Below are 16,675 nucleotides of genomic sequence, written 5' to 3'. Positions count from 1 at the left end.
TGGACTTGGAAGGGCGAGGAGAACCATGGGAGGATTTGGACCACGCCCCTCCTCTTCCCTGTGGATTCTGGGCCTCAGCAGGTAGGGGTGTCTACTCTTGGACCAAACAGCATGGAGAATGTTCTCGAAGAAGGATTTCAGGTTCCTTGTGAGCACAGAAAATTCTTCATAAAACACGATAACAAAACAAACAAACAAACAAACAAACAACTCTCTGTGGTCTCTGCTTCAGTTCCTCCCTGATTCCTGTCCTGATTCTCCTTAGTGGCGACTGTAAGCTAGACCGTCAAATAACCCTTTCTTTCCCAAGTTGTTTCTGGCCTCTGTGTTTATCACAGCAACAGAAGCAGGCGGCACCCCAGGGAGCCTGTGTAAAGTGAGAACTGAAAAGGCGGGAGGCCACAGCAGAAGGGAGCGACAGCTAAGCACGCCTTTCAAAAGAAAGTGAAAAGGATGCTGGGAAATGGGGTGGGGATGAACCGGTTCAGGGGATCCTTTCTGAGGTCCGATAATAGGAAAAGTGAGTTGAGTTCAAGTAGTCTGGACTTGGTGGTATAGGCATGAAATTCCAGCACAGTCAGGAACCTGAGGCAGGAGGATTGAGATTCAAGGCCAGCCTGAGCCGCATAGAGAGACCCCACCTCATTTGCTCCAAACCAAAAGGCACCCACGGGTGTGGTCTCTTACGAAGTTACAGGTGTCCAGTGTGAGCAGTAGGAGAGCCAGCTGCACAAAAGCAGCCCTAGGCTGGGATGTTGCGCAGGCAAGGACAATTTTTATTGGGTAGTTCATGTTTGTGTTTTTACGGCAAAGAATATATTTACGCGTTGAGAGGAGAAGCTGGGAGAAGGGAGATTGTGCAAGGGGGTTGGGGCTATAGCTCAGTGGGCGGGGGTTTATCCAGCATCCATGGAGACCTATGTTCACTCCCAGTGCTCACACACACACACACACACACACACACACACACACACACACTCTCTCTCTCTCTCTAAGTGGTAGTTAACTTTCATATTTACACGAATATGTGTTTATTAAGGTATTCACTACAAGGCAAGATTTAAAACAATGCAAGCAGCCATCAACACGGTTTTAGGTACCTCTGCTTCTCGCCAGTTTTGTCTGTCTCCTTGACCCTTCTGTCTACTCCTGGACTCCTGCCTTAAACTCTTTGTGGGCTGTGCTGGTCAGGGCTTGTTTTTTGTTTATTTGTTTGTTTGTTGATTTATTTATTTATTTATTTTGAGACAGGGTTGATCTGTAATAGCTCAGGCTGTCCTGCAACTCACTCTGTAGACCAGGCTGGCCTCAGACCCTCAGACTTACAGAGATCCATCTTCCTCTGCCTCCCAAATGCTGGGATGAAAGGCGTGCGCCATCATCGCCCCGCTATGTGCTGGTTAGTGTTAATCATCAACTTGGTATAACCTAGCACAACCTGGGAAGAGAACCTTAATGAGGAATTATCTAGATGCCAGCACTCGGGAGGCAGAGGCAGGCAGATCTCTATGACTTGAGGCCAGCCTGGTCTGCATCGAGAGTTTCAGGCTGCACAGGGCTACACAGGGAGACCCTCTTTCAGAAAAAGAGAAACAGAGAAATAGTTATGGAAGTAGCAAGTGTTGCGTGGCAGCGCAGGGTCCTAAGAGGCCGTTAGTGAAGATGAAGCCTCAGCTGCACTGAACCCTAGGATATTGTCAATACCAGGACCATGTGACTCCTGCCAAGGAGAGCCCCAGATGTAGAGTGGAGCTGACCTAAGAGGAAACTTGTGTGTGCTGTGGATGGCAGAGCTGGAAGCTGGAACTATTCAAGCCCTTTGGGGCCCAGAAGATTATGAGTTAGTCTAAAACTCCAGATACAATGCTACGGGACTTGGGTTTGTACTGCTGGACTTTGGTTTTGCTTTGGAGTGGTTGTTTTTATGCTCCAGTTTTTCCTTTTGGGAATAAATATGCTTAGTATGTAACTTTATTTTTTATATATTTTATATTTTATAGCACCTACCAGTTAAGAGAGTTTGAACTTTTGAAGTATTGGGGTTTTTAAAGACTTTGGACTAAATTTTATATTAACATAGACTTTTAGGACAAGGGTGGAAGGCTATGCATATGCACTCATGGAATGTGTTTATATGTCAAGTTGACAAGGCATGGGTTATACTGGTTAATCTCACCCATCAAGTTGACACAATCTAGATCACTCAGGACAAGAGCCTTAATGAGGATTGTCTAGGCTAGTTAGCCTCTGTGAATGTCTATGGGGATTGACTTGTTAACTGATGTAGGGAGACCCAGTCCACTGTGGGCGGCACCATTCCTTAGGCATGGAGAAAGTGCCCAGGCAAGACAGCATATACCTCTAATCCCAGCACTCAGAAAGTGGAGGCAGGCAGATCATCTATCAATCTAAGGCCAGCCTGGTCTACATAGAGAGCTCTAGGTCAACAGGGACTATGCAATAAGATCCTGTCCAAAAACAAACAAACAAACAAACAAACAAACAAACACAATCACCACCACCCCGAAAAAAGAGAAGAAAACAATCTGAGAGGAAACAACTAAGGATGTGTTTATTCTTTGGTTTTTGTTTGTCTGTGTGTTCTGTTTCATTTTGAGGCAAGTTCTTACCGTATACCCCTGGCTTCCCCAGACTCACTCACTATGTAGACCAGGCTGGCCTTGAACTCACAGAAGGTCTTCCGGGTTCTGCCTCCTGACTGCTTACTCTTTGTTCTTGCCTGAGGATGTGATTGGTGTAGCTGACCCATTGAGTTCCTGCCTGACTTCTTTGAAATGATGGACCTATAGCTTGCACCTGTGCACCAAATACCCTGTTTCCTCCCTAAATTGCTTTTCATTCGGGTATTTTCACAACAGCAGAGAAACTAGAGCCAGGTGTATTTGTTACAAAGCCTAGTTTTGTTGGTTGGTTTAATTGTGCGTTTGTGTCGGAGGCTTGCCTTGAACTCCCAAACCTCAAGCCTCAACCAGGATTATAGGTGTGCACCATCACACCAGCCTGTGCTGTGAATTCTAATCCTTCCCATCTCTGCATCTTTGGATGGGTGCTTGGTGCTTGGTGCTTCCTGATATCAGCAGGAGGAGACAGAGCACCATCACAGCTTATAATCTCAAGTGTGGTCTTTGTGGCCATCCAAAGTCCACAGCACTCCCTGTAGTAAGAGCTGCTTGGCTCACTGGGGAATCTGACTCACAACAACAAATCGAGACACTCTGTTTTGAGGGAAGAAGGCATGAAGAAGGCATGGTGATCCTAGGAAGGTCATAAGATCCTGGGAGGCAGGCTCTGGTGCTCTGCTAGGTCCCAAACACAGCTCCATAGAGGCAGCCACATAGAGCGGGATGGGGTCCTGGCGGGCGGGGTTCAGCTGTAAGGTCTACATGTACAGAGTCAGTCTGTGCTCAGAGTTGTGGATGAATTCGAACCTTGAGTCCTGACTAGGTGAACTACTTTAGAACAATCTTTTTAGCTTCAATGTTTTTGTCTCTCAGAAAAAGGCAAAACTATTTTCACAGATGGTTCCTGTGATGTGTAAAATGATGGTTGTGGCTGCTGTCCTTTTAGATTCCTTTATTTTTTATTTTATATTGAGTGTTTGCCTGCATAAGTATAAGTGCATGTGTGCAGTGCCTACAGAGGCCAGAAGAGAAAATCAGATTCCCTGGAGCTGGAGTTACAGATTGTGAGCGGCCATGTGGTTGCTGGGGATCATGGAAGCAGTGCGGGACATCCAGTCAGTGTTTCCTCTGTTGGCAGTCAATGGGAGTGGGCCAGGCCGTTCCCTATTGGATGGTGCCCTGTGGTCCTGTCTCCCACGAACCCCTCCTCCTTTCTATCCAGTCATCTCATCTGTATCACTAGGTTGTCAGTCCTCTTACCATCATCAGCCCAGTAACTGATGACTCATAGGAAGCTCAAGCCTCATTGGTTTTTTCCTCAGCCTCTGTCCAATGGGATCATAGCAGACAACTTCAGTCATAGGCGCTGCTGTTCATTCAGGAGTTCAACTTAAGGAGTCCACCATCCCCTGACCTTTGCTTTTCTCACTTCAGCTACCCTTCCAGCTCCATGATGGTCCCATGGGTCCCTATGGTCCCCTGGACAGCAGCTTTGATGGTGTTGCTGAGCCAGAGAGACCCAAGGTGGGGCCACTCCAGGTAAGAGCGGGTACTCTGAAGAGCCTGGCTCAGGACTTTCCTCTTATAGGACCACACTTCTAGAAACAGTCGGGCTTCTCCCACAGCTAGAAAAGCAGGCTCATACCCGCATTGCTTTTTTTTTTTTTTTTTTTTCAGCCAGTTTTTCCCAGTCCCGGAAATATAGAAACCGTGAACCCAGCAGAAATGCTAAGGGGTCTGCGTGCCACATTCTGTGGACAACGGGCCTGGAGTTCTAGAATAAGTTTGCAGGGCAAAGTTTACAGAGCGGTCAGAAGGCTCAGCCTCCTGGGTTTCTCTACCTCTCCATCACAGCCTTGAGGGGACTCAGGTCACGTGACAGACTCAGCTTTAAGAGAATGGCTTCTGCTCACCCAGGGTGGGGTAGAAGCCTTGTGCCTTTTTCGGTGACATCGGATGCACGGTGAGCCAGGAGCCCGTACCTTTTGCACATTGGGTGCACTTGCCAAGGAGGGAGAAAGAACTTGTCCTTGATGATCACAGAAGGCTGCGAGACCCAACTAAGGGACAGCTCAGCTGTGGGAACTGTACCTTCAAGGTCCAGGGGATCAGAAACAGATGGCGCCAGGGACAGGCTTAGCGGTGTATCTGGGACACTGAGTGACCGCAACAGGTGAGGGAGACCCCCACAGTTCAGTTTTGCCTCCTTCATGGATAACTTCCGCTTACAAAAATTAAGTGTTGCCAAAGGAAGGTCTCAAAATTGTTTTCCTTGCTTGTACAAACACGAACTATTGACAAGGGAGGAGAAATAAGAACTAATAATTAAAATGACAAGATTCATATGTGGAGGCAAGGAGAGGCAGGTGGGGAAGAGGGAGAGAGAGAATGTTCACGGGAGGGGGTCGGGACCTGGGCACAGGGCTGAGTGAGACACAGTGTGGGTTGACTGCTACAGAACCCCAAGGCCTTCCCACACAACCCTTGTCCTCCGCCCCAGCCAGGCAGGGCCTCCTGAGCACACCAGGATGGGCCAGTTGTTCTGGGGTTACTATGGTGACAGAGGGAACCATCAGAACACCCCATAGTCATCTCTTCCTGCACCTGCACCCCAGGTTGTGTGCTCCTCCATCTCAGGAGGGCTTCCCAACATCTGTAGCTACAGTAACCAGGGCAGATTTGTCTGGAGCTGGGCTCCTGTCTCTGGCTTTAGCTCCTCCCAGCTTTAGCTCCACCCCCACCCCACCCCCTGACATGGTAGAAAAGTTAATTAATCTTACGTCAAATGCACTGGGAGCCCCAGCAGTGTGTTAATACTGAGGCCTCAGAAGCTATGCGACGAAGAAGACTTGGCCCTTTAACTTTTTTTTGTTTGTTTGTTTTGTTTTGTTTTGGTTTTGGTTTTTTCGAGACAGGGTTTCTCTGCGTAGCTCTGGCTGTCCTGGAACTCACTTTGTAGACCAGGCTGGCCTCGAACTCAGAAATCCGCCTGCCTCTGCCTCCCAAGTGCTGGGATTAAAGGCGTGCGCCACCACGCCCTGCCCCTTTAACTTTTAATATCCTCTTTGTCTTAAGATGAGTCCAGGCTGGCCTCCAGCTCTCCACAATGCCCCTGCCTCAGCCTCTCAATTGCTCTCCACAGCAAAGCTTAATATCCTTTTATGTGAAACAATAGATTATATAGTTTAATGTGTTTATTACCTGCAATGCTGGGAATGGAACCCAACCAAGGCTTCAAGCCTCCCTCGCCAAGCTGCTCCCAGCCCCAGGCTTCTAGTTTTAAAACGCATTAATAAACCGGCCTAGAGCGCCCTCTTGTGGTACAAACAACACCTGCCGTTTTATCTTCGGATTCGCTTGCCTGATCAGGACGGGCTATGTTGAAACTGGTTGTTGGACTGGAAAAGGGGCAGGATATGCTTTAAAATGCTAATTTTCAGGGAGTGAAACAAGAAAACCGTCATCACTGGTAAGAAGAGACAGACCCACAGAGGCTCCCACCTCTCTTTTGTAACAACTACCCAGCCAGTGCTTCTAGGAACGAGGGAGCCCACTAGGGCTTCACTGAGGTGATTTTCAGTGATTAAGGTTCAGAGCAGTGCCTTCCCGAACCCCATTAGACCAGGTTGTCCCAAGATTTGCAGTAATCCTCCTGCCTCTGCATCCTTAGCCCTGGGATTTCAGATGAGAGCTGGCATTCTACATTATTTCTAAGGGAATTTATTATGTTCTGTATTATTTTGTGTGAAGGAATGTTTTGCCTGCATGTTCGTATGTGGACCATAGGTACTCCTGGGACCCACAAAGGTCAGAAGAGGGTATTGAATCCTTGGAACTGGACTTACAGGTGGTTGTGAGCAACCCTATGGGTGCTAGGAACTGAACCCAAGTCCTCTGTAAGATCAGCAAGTGCTCTTAACTGCTGGTCCTCCTCTCCAGACGCTAGTTAACTTTTTAAACTATCATGCCAAGTGGTGAGTTTCATCATGAGTTTCTACATATGTAGTCCACACCTTTTAAGACTAAGTCTTTCCACATGGATACTTGAAGATGAAATAGCGAATTAACTTTTACATTAGGGTTTATGGGTTTATTTCACATTCCCGGCACATGGGACAGGACATACAGTGTGTAGTACAGCATGCAGGAGTATTAAAGATGTTGGTTCAGAAAGGAAAGCACCTTGGTGTGAGGAGGTGACGTTTGAGGTCTCCAAGTGGACTGGCTCAGACTCCATAGATACAGGGATTCAGTACATCTCCCACGGCCCCGCCCCCACCCTGCAGCGCCACTTCTGTAAGGACTGCCAGACGCAGGCTTTGATCTTAAACTGGAGTGTGAGTTGCCATGTGAATTCTGGAATTCAAAGCTGCCAGTGCTCTTAATCACCCAGTCTTCTGTCCAACTCCATAATCGCTCCTTTTTGAAAGTGATGTCATTAGTACGTGTCCAATGCGCCAGAGGATGGGACAGCAGTAATTGAACTTAGAGGAAAAGAGGAGGAAGAGGAAAAGACAGGGTACAGAGAGAGGAGGAGGGAGGAAAAAAAGAGGGAGGGGGAAAGAAGGGGAAGAAAAGGGAGGAGGTGAGAAAGAGAGAGGAGAGAGAACCTGAAGTAGGGAGGGGCTATGTTGAGATATTTGCAGGGAATTGGAGGGGAAAGTGGAGGGGGTTTAGATATGATCATGTCTAAGTCTCAAAAATAAAGAAACATCAATCAATAAAAATAGTATTCAAAGATCCAGACTGAGAGGGAAGCTGGCAAAAGGCAGCCAGGCTGTGAGCTGGTGGCGGGGGGGGGGGGGGGGGGGCGGGCTCAGTGGGGTGGGACTGGGGTTGGTGGCGTCCCAGCGCCCCAGGACTTGGCTACCTGCTGAGCACGCTGCAGGAGTGCAACGCGGAGAACAACGGGACGGGACGCAACGTTGCATGAGATCATGAGATGCATCTTCAACCGCGAGGAGTTCATGCGCTTCGACAGCGCGGTGAGCGAGTTCCGCGCGCTGACCCCAATGGGACGGACAGGGTGGGATGGGGGTGGGGGGTGGCAGGCGGAGACTTGGGGGCGAGGACAAGGGCGCAGAGGTCGGACTAAGGAATCTCAAGACAGACAGTTATGAGTTGCCATGTGCAAGCTGGGAATTGAACCTGAATCCTCTGGATCCTCTTAGCGGCCGAGCCACATCTCCATCCCTCCCGGATTGAGAAACCATCTCTATAACTCTGGCTGCCCTTGAGTTATGGGTTTTCTTCCTTGTATCCTTGGGTATTTAGCCTTGGGTGTACAGGGTGTATCACTGTACCCATCTGGACTAAATCTCTAGGGTGAGTAACTGACAAGACTCTAGAAATAATCATACGGATAATTAATGGCCATTCCGCGTGCAGCCTTAGGACATTGGAAATCTTTTTTTTTCTTTTATTTTTTCTTTCTCAGTCTTCTTTCTTTCTTTCTTCCTTTCTTCTTTTCTTTCTTTTCTTTCTTTTCTTTCTTTCGGTATTTTCTTATTTTACATTTCAAATGCTATCCCAAAATCTTTTGTCATTGTGAAATATATGAGTCCTTCGGGCCTGTAGATTTAGCTCCAGAGCCCCCTAGAGGTCAGTTGTATACTGCAGGCGTGTTGTATATCTCGCAGTATGTTCTAAGGCAAAACTGACTAACCTGAAGTCCGGGTGTTCAAACGGAGGGAGACCCATCTTAATTCATAAATCACAATTCAGGAAGGAGTTTACTGAGGAACTATCAGTTCATAAAAGTGGCCAAGTGGGGGCTGGAGAGATGGCTCGGCAGTTAAAAGCACTGGCTGCTCTTACAGAGGTCCCAGGTTCAATTCCCAGCACCCACGTGGTGGCTTATAGCCTTCTGGTCTGAGAGAACCAACACCCTCTTGTGAGCTCTGAGGACACATGGTGCACAGACATGCATGCAGGCAAAACATTCATACACATAAAATAATACAAATAAATCTTTTTGTTTGTTTGTTTGTTTTGTTTTGTTTTTTGTTTTTGTTTTTTTCGAGACAGGATTTCTCTGTATAGCCCTGGCTGTCCTGGAACTCACTTTGTAGACCAGGCTGGCCTCAAACTGAACTCAGAAATCCGCCTGCCTCTGCCTCCCCCTCCCGAGTGCTGGGATTAAAGGCGTGCCCCACCACGCCCGGCCAAATAAATCTTTAAAATTAATTTAAAAAAGTATTTGAATGAATCTTGTGTCCTTCTCACCATGACAAAGTGGGAGACTCACAGTTGGAAAACATGTCTCACTATGTGTTCCTGGCTGTCCTGGAACTCACTCTGTAGCCCAGACTGGCTTCACACTCACAGAGATCCACCCGCCTCTGCCTTCTGAGTGCTGGGATTGAAGGTGTTTACCACAGAATCACACTCTCATATGACACTTCTTTTCCACTTCTAGTCCAGTGTAAGGTACATGTATCACCCTCCAAGAAGGTCACCCTGAAGCACCATGACCTGCTGGTCTGCCATGTGACAAATTTCTACCCAGGCGTCATTCAAGTCCAATGGTTCTGGAATAGCCAGGAGGAAACTCCTGTCCACCAGCCTGATCTGAAATGGGGACTGGACCTTCCAGATTCTGTTCATGCTGGAGATAACTCCACAGCAGGGAGATGTGTATGCCTGCCACGTGGAGCACCCCAGCCTGGAGAGCCCCATCACAGTAGAGTGGAGTGAGTCACCCCAAGGGACCCTTCTAGATCCACATCCTTTAGATAAGGCAGTACCTGACTCAAGACCCACTATCCTGCCCTCGCTGTTTATACACTGGGGCCTGAACACCCCAGGAACTTCTGTAGGCACCTGAGGCTGGTTCTGAGCTGGAGGCACGAGAGGAGAGCCTGTTCCTGGTCTGGGGTTGTTGAAGATATGGGATCTGGTCCTGTAAGGAAGTCTAGGGAGGCAGATATCCCCTGCCATGCCCTCACAGCAGGGTCTGACCTCCTCCATCTGCCTTTTTGTCTGTCCTTGTTTGGAAGGCAGCTGTCCAAATCCTCATGGTGATTATTTGAAGACACTAGCCTAGGTCTACATCTCTGAGTCCTTCCACATAGTCTCCCCTACAGTGTGTCCCTCTCAGTGATCTTCATGTTGATAATCCGCATCCCTGTCAGCCACTAAGGAGTGTTGTGCCTCGGGAGGGGACATTAACCCAGAATTCTCTTCTTCCCAGGTATCCAGTCTGACTCTGCCCGAAACAAGATGCTGATTGGAGTGGTTGGCCTGGTGCTGGGACTCATCTTCCTGACAGTGGGCATCACCAGGCACAGGAAGAGCAAGCAGGGTGAGAAGAGTGTAGAGGAGCAGCCTCCAACTCCAGCACAGGCAGGAAGGTCGCAGGTTCAAGGCCTGCCTGAACTACACACAGCCCAGGCATCAAAGATATGAAATAGAGAATCCTGGCAGGTGGCTGGGGCTAGCATTTCCTCGATAAGCTCTCCTGTCCACAGAAGGGTCTAAGGCAGAAAGGTAATGCTAGAGAGTTCTAGAAGCCACTGGAACCAGTGTCGGAGCAAAGCTGTCCTATAGGAAGAGAAGAAGCCCCAGCCAGGGGTCTGACCATTAGACTACAAGGTCCCCAGGTTCCCAGGCTTCTGTGGGTGAGGCGAAGGAGAAGGAGGAGGGATGGAAAGTGTCTCTCACTCTCTAAGGAGATTTTAATAGCTGAGTGTGTATCCTTTCAGCCCTCATCCAGCTCAGCTGAGATCTCCGGGATCTAGATGAGCAGCTAAGATATTGTGGTTGTCCTGAGGGCTCCTCTGCATGATCAGAAAGTCTCAGCCTGAACTTCCCTCACAGTCCTGAGGGAGTGTGGCGGAAGAGTGGGGCTGAGGAAGGAAGCTGGGGTAAGTTGTTCTAACACTTGGTCTTTTAAAAGACTAATTGTTTAGTTTTATTTTATGGGGGGGGGAGAGGGGGAGAGAGAGAGTGTGTGTACTCATAGACAATAAATAAATAAATAAATAAATAAATAAATAAATAAATAATTTTTTTTTAAATCCACCAATGGATGAATCTGACAAGCTCCAGGTCTGCTAACTGCTCACCTCTGAACTATAGTGCATCAGGGACCAAGCCATCAACCCACAAAACTCTGGGAGAGCATTCCAGATCCAAACTGTAACCTTAAACACGGCCATCAGAGAATGCTGAGAGCACCCTCCCCAGCAGAAGTCTCTGCTGTCAAATGTCTATCTGCTGTCTGCCAGCATGGAGGTTGGAAGATCAGACACTATCATGCTGTCAGATTTAAATTATTTAAATTTAAGTGAAGCCATGAATGATCAGTAGCTGCCATGGCGGGCAGGCTGAGTTTATAATCTTTGTCTAAGGCTCTCTGAGTGGCTTTTGTGGGCCGTCTGCAAAGACAACACTAGAGAATTGGGCAAATAAAATAACTGGAGAACTCAGGCTTAACTGGGGAACTGGAGAGGTAAAGTGTCCCTTAGCTCTCAGGATATAACATCCCCAAAGCATAACAGATCCGTTAGCAAGCTAATGAAGTTACAGAAGAAGGGAGCCCTAAGCTGTCAGAATAGCAAAAGCTGCCTGCCCAGCTCAGTAGACACAGAAGCCACCGAACACCACAGAATCACTGTGTGGCTGTGTCCCACATGGGCTCCCGTATTTGTACACTTAGCTCCCAGCTGGTGCCATTATGTTATTTGAGACCTTACAGAAGATAGGTCTCTTCTGTAGGAGATAGAGGCTTGCTAGAGGAAGTGGATCACTGGAGGGCTGGCCATGTGGTTTTACAGCCCAGTACATTTCCTGTCTGTCTAGGTCGTGACTGCTGAGGCAGTGTGACCAGTTGCCTCATGCTACTGCCATGCCTCTTCCGCCATGAAGTGCCAGATCATTTGGAACTGAAGGCCACACTAAACCTCCTCCTTCCTTATGGTGCTTCTTGTCAGGGCTCTGGTCACAGCAGTGAGAAAGAGAACGAATAGAAACACTAAGACAAAGATGGCGTAAGAGCAAAGGACTCAGCTCCTGGGGCTGAGAGATGGCTTGGTGGTTAAAAGCACTTACCATTCCTGCAGAAGACCCAGGTTGAATCCTAGCACTGGGTCAAGCAGATCCCTGTCACCTGTAACTGCAGCTCTGGGGGATCTACCTTTTGGCCTTCACAACGAGCTGCATGCTCTTGGTGCACATAAACTCACACGTGCACACATGCTTCCGCACACATGAGTTCACACACACGCATACACACACACACACACACACACACATATACACACCCTTGATAAGAACATACCTCTCTATACTTTAGTGTTTCCTTTAACATATCCTCTGAAGTCAAGGGGTCCTTGTTTACTACTTCCTTCGCTTACTTTGTCTTTGATCTAAGACCTGGCCATGTCTTCTGGATATAACAGGGTGTGCATTCTCTTTCACCTCCTGTACTGGGGAAAGCCGCGGACAGCTCAGGAACAGATCAATGTGTAGTGCAGAATCGGCGGGGTGCGGGGTGGGCCTAGGATGATAGAAAAGCAGGCTGGAGAAAAATAAAGCTACTTCAGCCTCAGCGCTGGCTGGAGTCATGGTATAGTGTTGTCTTTGTCTTTTCAATCCTGGCTCCCTCCCTCGAGACCCTGTTGACCGACTGAGCTGGCCTGGTCAGCCTCCATTTAAAAAGAATAGAAAGAGTAATCCCCACTGGACTGAGGTAAACCTTCAGCAAGAACAGGTGGCTTCCACCTGATTTGCACGGGGCGATGTGGACACAACCAGAGAGCGTGTCACCATGAGCCCCACACTTGGTGGAGTATGTGTGCCTTCCGAGCCCTTCACAGATGAAACAGCGAGGCTGCACACCAGAGCTGTCACAACAGGAGTAGGACACATCCTTTCACCTCCTGTACTGGGGAAAGCCACAGACCGCTCAGGAACAGATCAACGTGTAGTGCAAGATCAGCAGGGGGCTAACATGGTTGCATCCACCAACGGAAGCAAGCTACTTTGTTGCCTTTCACTAAGGCCAAGATCTGCTTTGCTTGTGCATCTGGGCTGCTCAGGGAGGTATGTATCCCTGTACTTCATTTAAGGTATTGCGTGATGCCATTCCTAATGAGATGTGAATAAATTCCTACTCACCTCAGATAGGGAGCCAACAACAGAGCAGAGTAAGAACACCACCAAAACACAACTCAGGTCATCAATGGGTTAAGTCTATGGCGTTACTGTGGAGTGTGGATGAGCGATTACTTATAGGAATCAGTGACGGCTACACTCAAGAATGCACTCCAACTTGGGCATGAACCTTGGGCATGAAACTCATGAAACTGGAAACTTGGAGTGAGATTGTTTCTAGAAGCTCAGAGTGTCCCTCAGCAGTTCTTTCTGCTTACGCACTTGGGATGGGAAGGACTTAGTGAATCTGGTCAGTTTCAGGAGCTTCCTGGAACTTTTGAGTTGTTCACTTCCTGACTTTTAAGGAGTATCCCTGCAGGATGGAATGTTCCCATCCCTTTAGACCAGCCTGAGTCTTAACAGCTTCCTTACAAGTTAGAATGCTACACAACAAAGGGCAAGAGACACAGTAGTCAGTACACAATGCCACTTCCCATGAAACTGATGTGAAAATGAGAATATTAGTGTCCAATAGGACACTCAGGAACATCCAAGGTGGGGTGGTGTTTCCTTCTCTCAACAGACTAGAGGCTCTCAGGAGCCCTCCAGGAAGAAGGTGGCATGTGACCATCATAGGCCTGCTCTACCAGCCTCACAGGAACAGGGGCCACACCCTTCAGCCTGGGTTTTTACTCTGCCACATAAAAACTTCCTTCTGAGGCAGCTCAAGTCTTGTTCCTCACTCCCTTCCCTCTCCTATCCATTCCCACCTAGTCTGGTCCTGTGTATCTGCACCTGTGTATGTAACGAACCAAGGTCGAGAGCAGTGAAGGCCACAGCCTTCTAGGGTCTAGTGGTCTCAGGACAGTGGCCCAAATGTATTCTTCATGGTCTTTACTCTGTTATGTCTGTTTGTTTGTGATGGGACCTCTCACTATAGCTAGACTCACTACATAGCTCAGGCTAACCTCAAACTAAGCAATCCTTCTGCCTCAGCCTCCCCAGGATCTGGATTTGCAGACATATGCTACCACTCTTGGCTTACAAGATTATTTTTAACCCATAGAAACCTAAAGCCAAGAAGTGGTTTTGGGGGTGTGACAGGCCCCAGGACATCCCCTTGGCAGTTTCCCTCCCCTCCTTGTTTCTCCTCCTCCTCCTCTGATCCACCAACAGGGCGGTGAGTTGTACAGCTGTGTCTCCATCTTCCCCACAATTCTGTCCTATTCTTGACTGTTCTAGTGACAGGGACACAGCATCCCTCTAATTTGGGGTTTCAGCTAAACTTGGAGACTGAAATCTTTCTAGAACTGTCACCTCCTATAGCAGCTGGTATGCTCTGTCTCAGTCAGACCCACTGTGAGGCCTCAAAGCCTTTGATAACTTGCTCTTTTCTTTCCTGGTTCACACTGACACACACAGAGACACAGACACACACATGCAAGTGCACACATGCACACACACTAGAGAGAGAGAGAGAGAGAGAGAGAGAGAGAGGGGGGGGGAGGGAGAGACTTCTGCCCTAAGCCATCAGGGGCACCCACTTGCCTACATGCCAGGGCACCCACATTCCCCAGCCCTACCCCAGAAGATCCACCTCAGAACCTCTGCCCTCAACTCCTCCCGCACCGCATGAGAGCCAGGCCACAGGTTCCCAGAGGAAGGAGAAGCTGCTGCAGGGAGGGGCTGTGAACCTGCCACTTAGCTGCCACTTGGCAGAGTGGCTCACGAACTGTCAGATCAGGTTGGCTGGCACAGTCATTTAATAGCCTGTTGTGGGTTGGGGACCTAACCTTCAACTATAAATGTTATTTGAGTAACTGTGTGACATTGTTTCCATGGAGAAAATCTGCCTGATCTCAGAACAAAAGTGACCTTTGGGGACACTCCCCTTTGTGCTCTCGGGGTGACCACTGTGGTTTAGTACCAGCTGCAGAGAGCCCTAGCCAAACCTCAGCTCTGGCCCAACCCTGCTGGGAATGAGTCTGGGTGGGGAGGGTGAGTCTCTCTGAGGCCAAGGAGAAGAAGATGGAGGGGGCGGTCTCTCTCAAGACTTGACTATAGACATGGAAAGGCAGACAGGATCCCTCAAAGTGTATCCACTATGTTACTAGATAGATGAGATGGTACACACACACATATACATACACATACGGACATACTTCAGCTCCCTTAAGGTTTGAGGAACAGGAAATAAGAATTTGATGGGTGAAGAAAAGATTTAGTAGTATTGTAGGGACTGCAATATTCTGGGTTGTGTTTGAGACAGGGGCCTCTATGTAGCCCAGGCTGTCATGGAACTTGACTCAGAGATCTACCTGTCTCTGGCTCCCAGTGCTCAGATTTTAAAGGCACGCACCACCACATGTCCACCCAGGAACTGCATTCTGATTACTTTGCAATGGAGAAGACAATTTAAGTAGAAGACAGCAGAGACAGAGACAGAAAGACAGAACTGTGGCACTCAGATGCAGGAGGGGTCTCCACTTGCACTGTCTCCACTGGCACTGAGTCTGTATGAGCACTGGAGCCTGCACCTGCACAGACTCTGTACCTGCACTGGAGTCTGCACCTGCACTGACGCTGCACCTGCACTGAGACTGCTGTACCAACACTGACTGCACCTGCACTAGGGTCTTCACCTGCACTGAGTCTGTACAAGCACTGAGTCTTCACCTGTACTGACTCTGCACCTGCACTTAAGTCTCTACCTGCACTGACTTTGCACCTGTACAGGGAGCTCTCCACCTGCACTGACTCTGTACCTGTACAGGGAGCTCTCCACCTGCACTGACTCTGTACCTGTACAGGGGGGTCTCCACCTGCACTGACTCTGCACCAGCACTAGAGTCTGCATCTGTACTGAGTCTGCACCTGCACTGACTCTGCACCTGTACAGGGGGATCTCCACCTGCACTGACATTGCACCTGCACTAGGGTCTTCACCTGCACTGAGTCTGCACCTGCACTGACTCTGCACCTGTACAGGGAGCTCTCCACCTGCACTGACTCTGCACCTGTACAGGGGGGTCTCCACATGCACTGACTGCACCAGCACTGGAGTCTGCATCTGTACTGAGTCTGCACCTGCACTGACTCTGCACCTGTACAGGGGGGTCTCCACCTGCACTGACATTGCACCTGCACTAGGGTCTTCACCTGCACTGAGTCTGCACCTGCACTGACTCTGCACCTGTACAGGGGGATCTCCACCTGCACTGACTCTGCACCTGTACAGGGGGATCTCCACCTGCACTGACATTGCACCTGCACTAGGGTCTTCACCTGCTCTGAGTCTGCAGCTGCACTGGGTCTCCACTGGCACTGAGGTCTCCATCTGCACTGAGGCATCTACCTGCACTAGGTTCTCCACCTCCACCGAGTCTGCACCTTCAGTGAGGTCTTTACCTCCACTGAGTCTGTACCTGTACAGGGTGGGAACATCCTGGGATCAAAAATGAGTGGGGTCCGAAGTCCCATGGTTTTGTCCTTCAGCAGGAACTATCTAGGTGATGCGGTCTGGGACTCACCACAGGGACGTGTTGGGGATGAGGTGAATGGAGGATGCAAATGAACGACATTCAGCCATCCCATCCCATGGGCTATAGGCAGGAACTAGACACATTGTAAGGAGGGGCACCCCAGTTGGATAAGGCCCTGGAGTAACCCTCAACCTCCACTTGACAGACCAGAGCAAGCAAGGCTGTGTGAAGATGGGAAGCCCTTGGAAAGCAGGAGGCCTTCTAGGGATGGCCAGAGCAGACCTGAGCTACTGAGCAAGTCCAGAGAAGGACATCTTGGGATGGAAGGAAGTCAGTATCCCTAGGCAGAGAAACCGGGGTCTATACACATGCCAAGCCCCAAAGAATAAAGATGCTTACATGCATATGCATATGTAAAAGCATGTGCCTGTGGAGGCCTGACTTCACTTCTGGTTT

General features: G+C 49.0%; 1 pseudogene; it reads left to right on the top strand.

Moving 5' to 3' along the window:
* The first annotated feature begins 7,472 nt into the window (after window positions 1-7,472).
* Window positions 7,473-10,102, top strand: H2-Pb (annotated as a pseudogene).
* The last annotated feature ends 6,573 nt before the right edge of the window (window positions 10,103-16,675 follow it).

Source organism: Mus musculus, chromosome 17 (assembly GCF_000001635.26).
Source record: "Mus musculus strain C57BL/6J chromosome 17, GRCm38.p6 C57BL/6J".
Classification (NCBI taxonomy): domain Eukaryota; kingdom Metazoa; phylum Chordata; class Mammalia; order Rodentia; family Muridae; genus Mus; species Mus musculus.
Note: the sequence above shows the minus strand (reverse complement) of the source record. Positions and strands in the feature narration are given on the sequence as shown.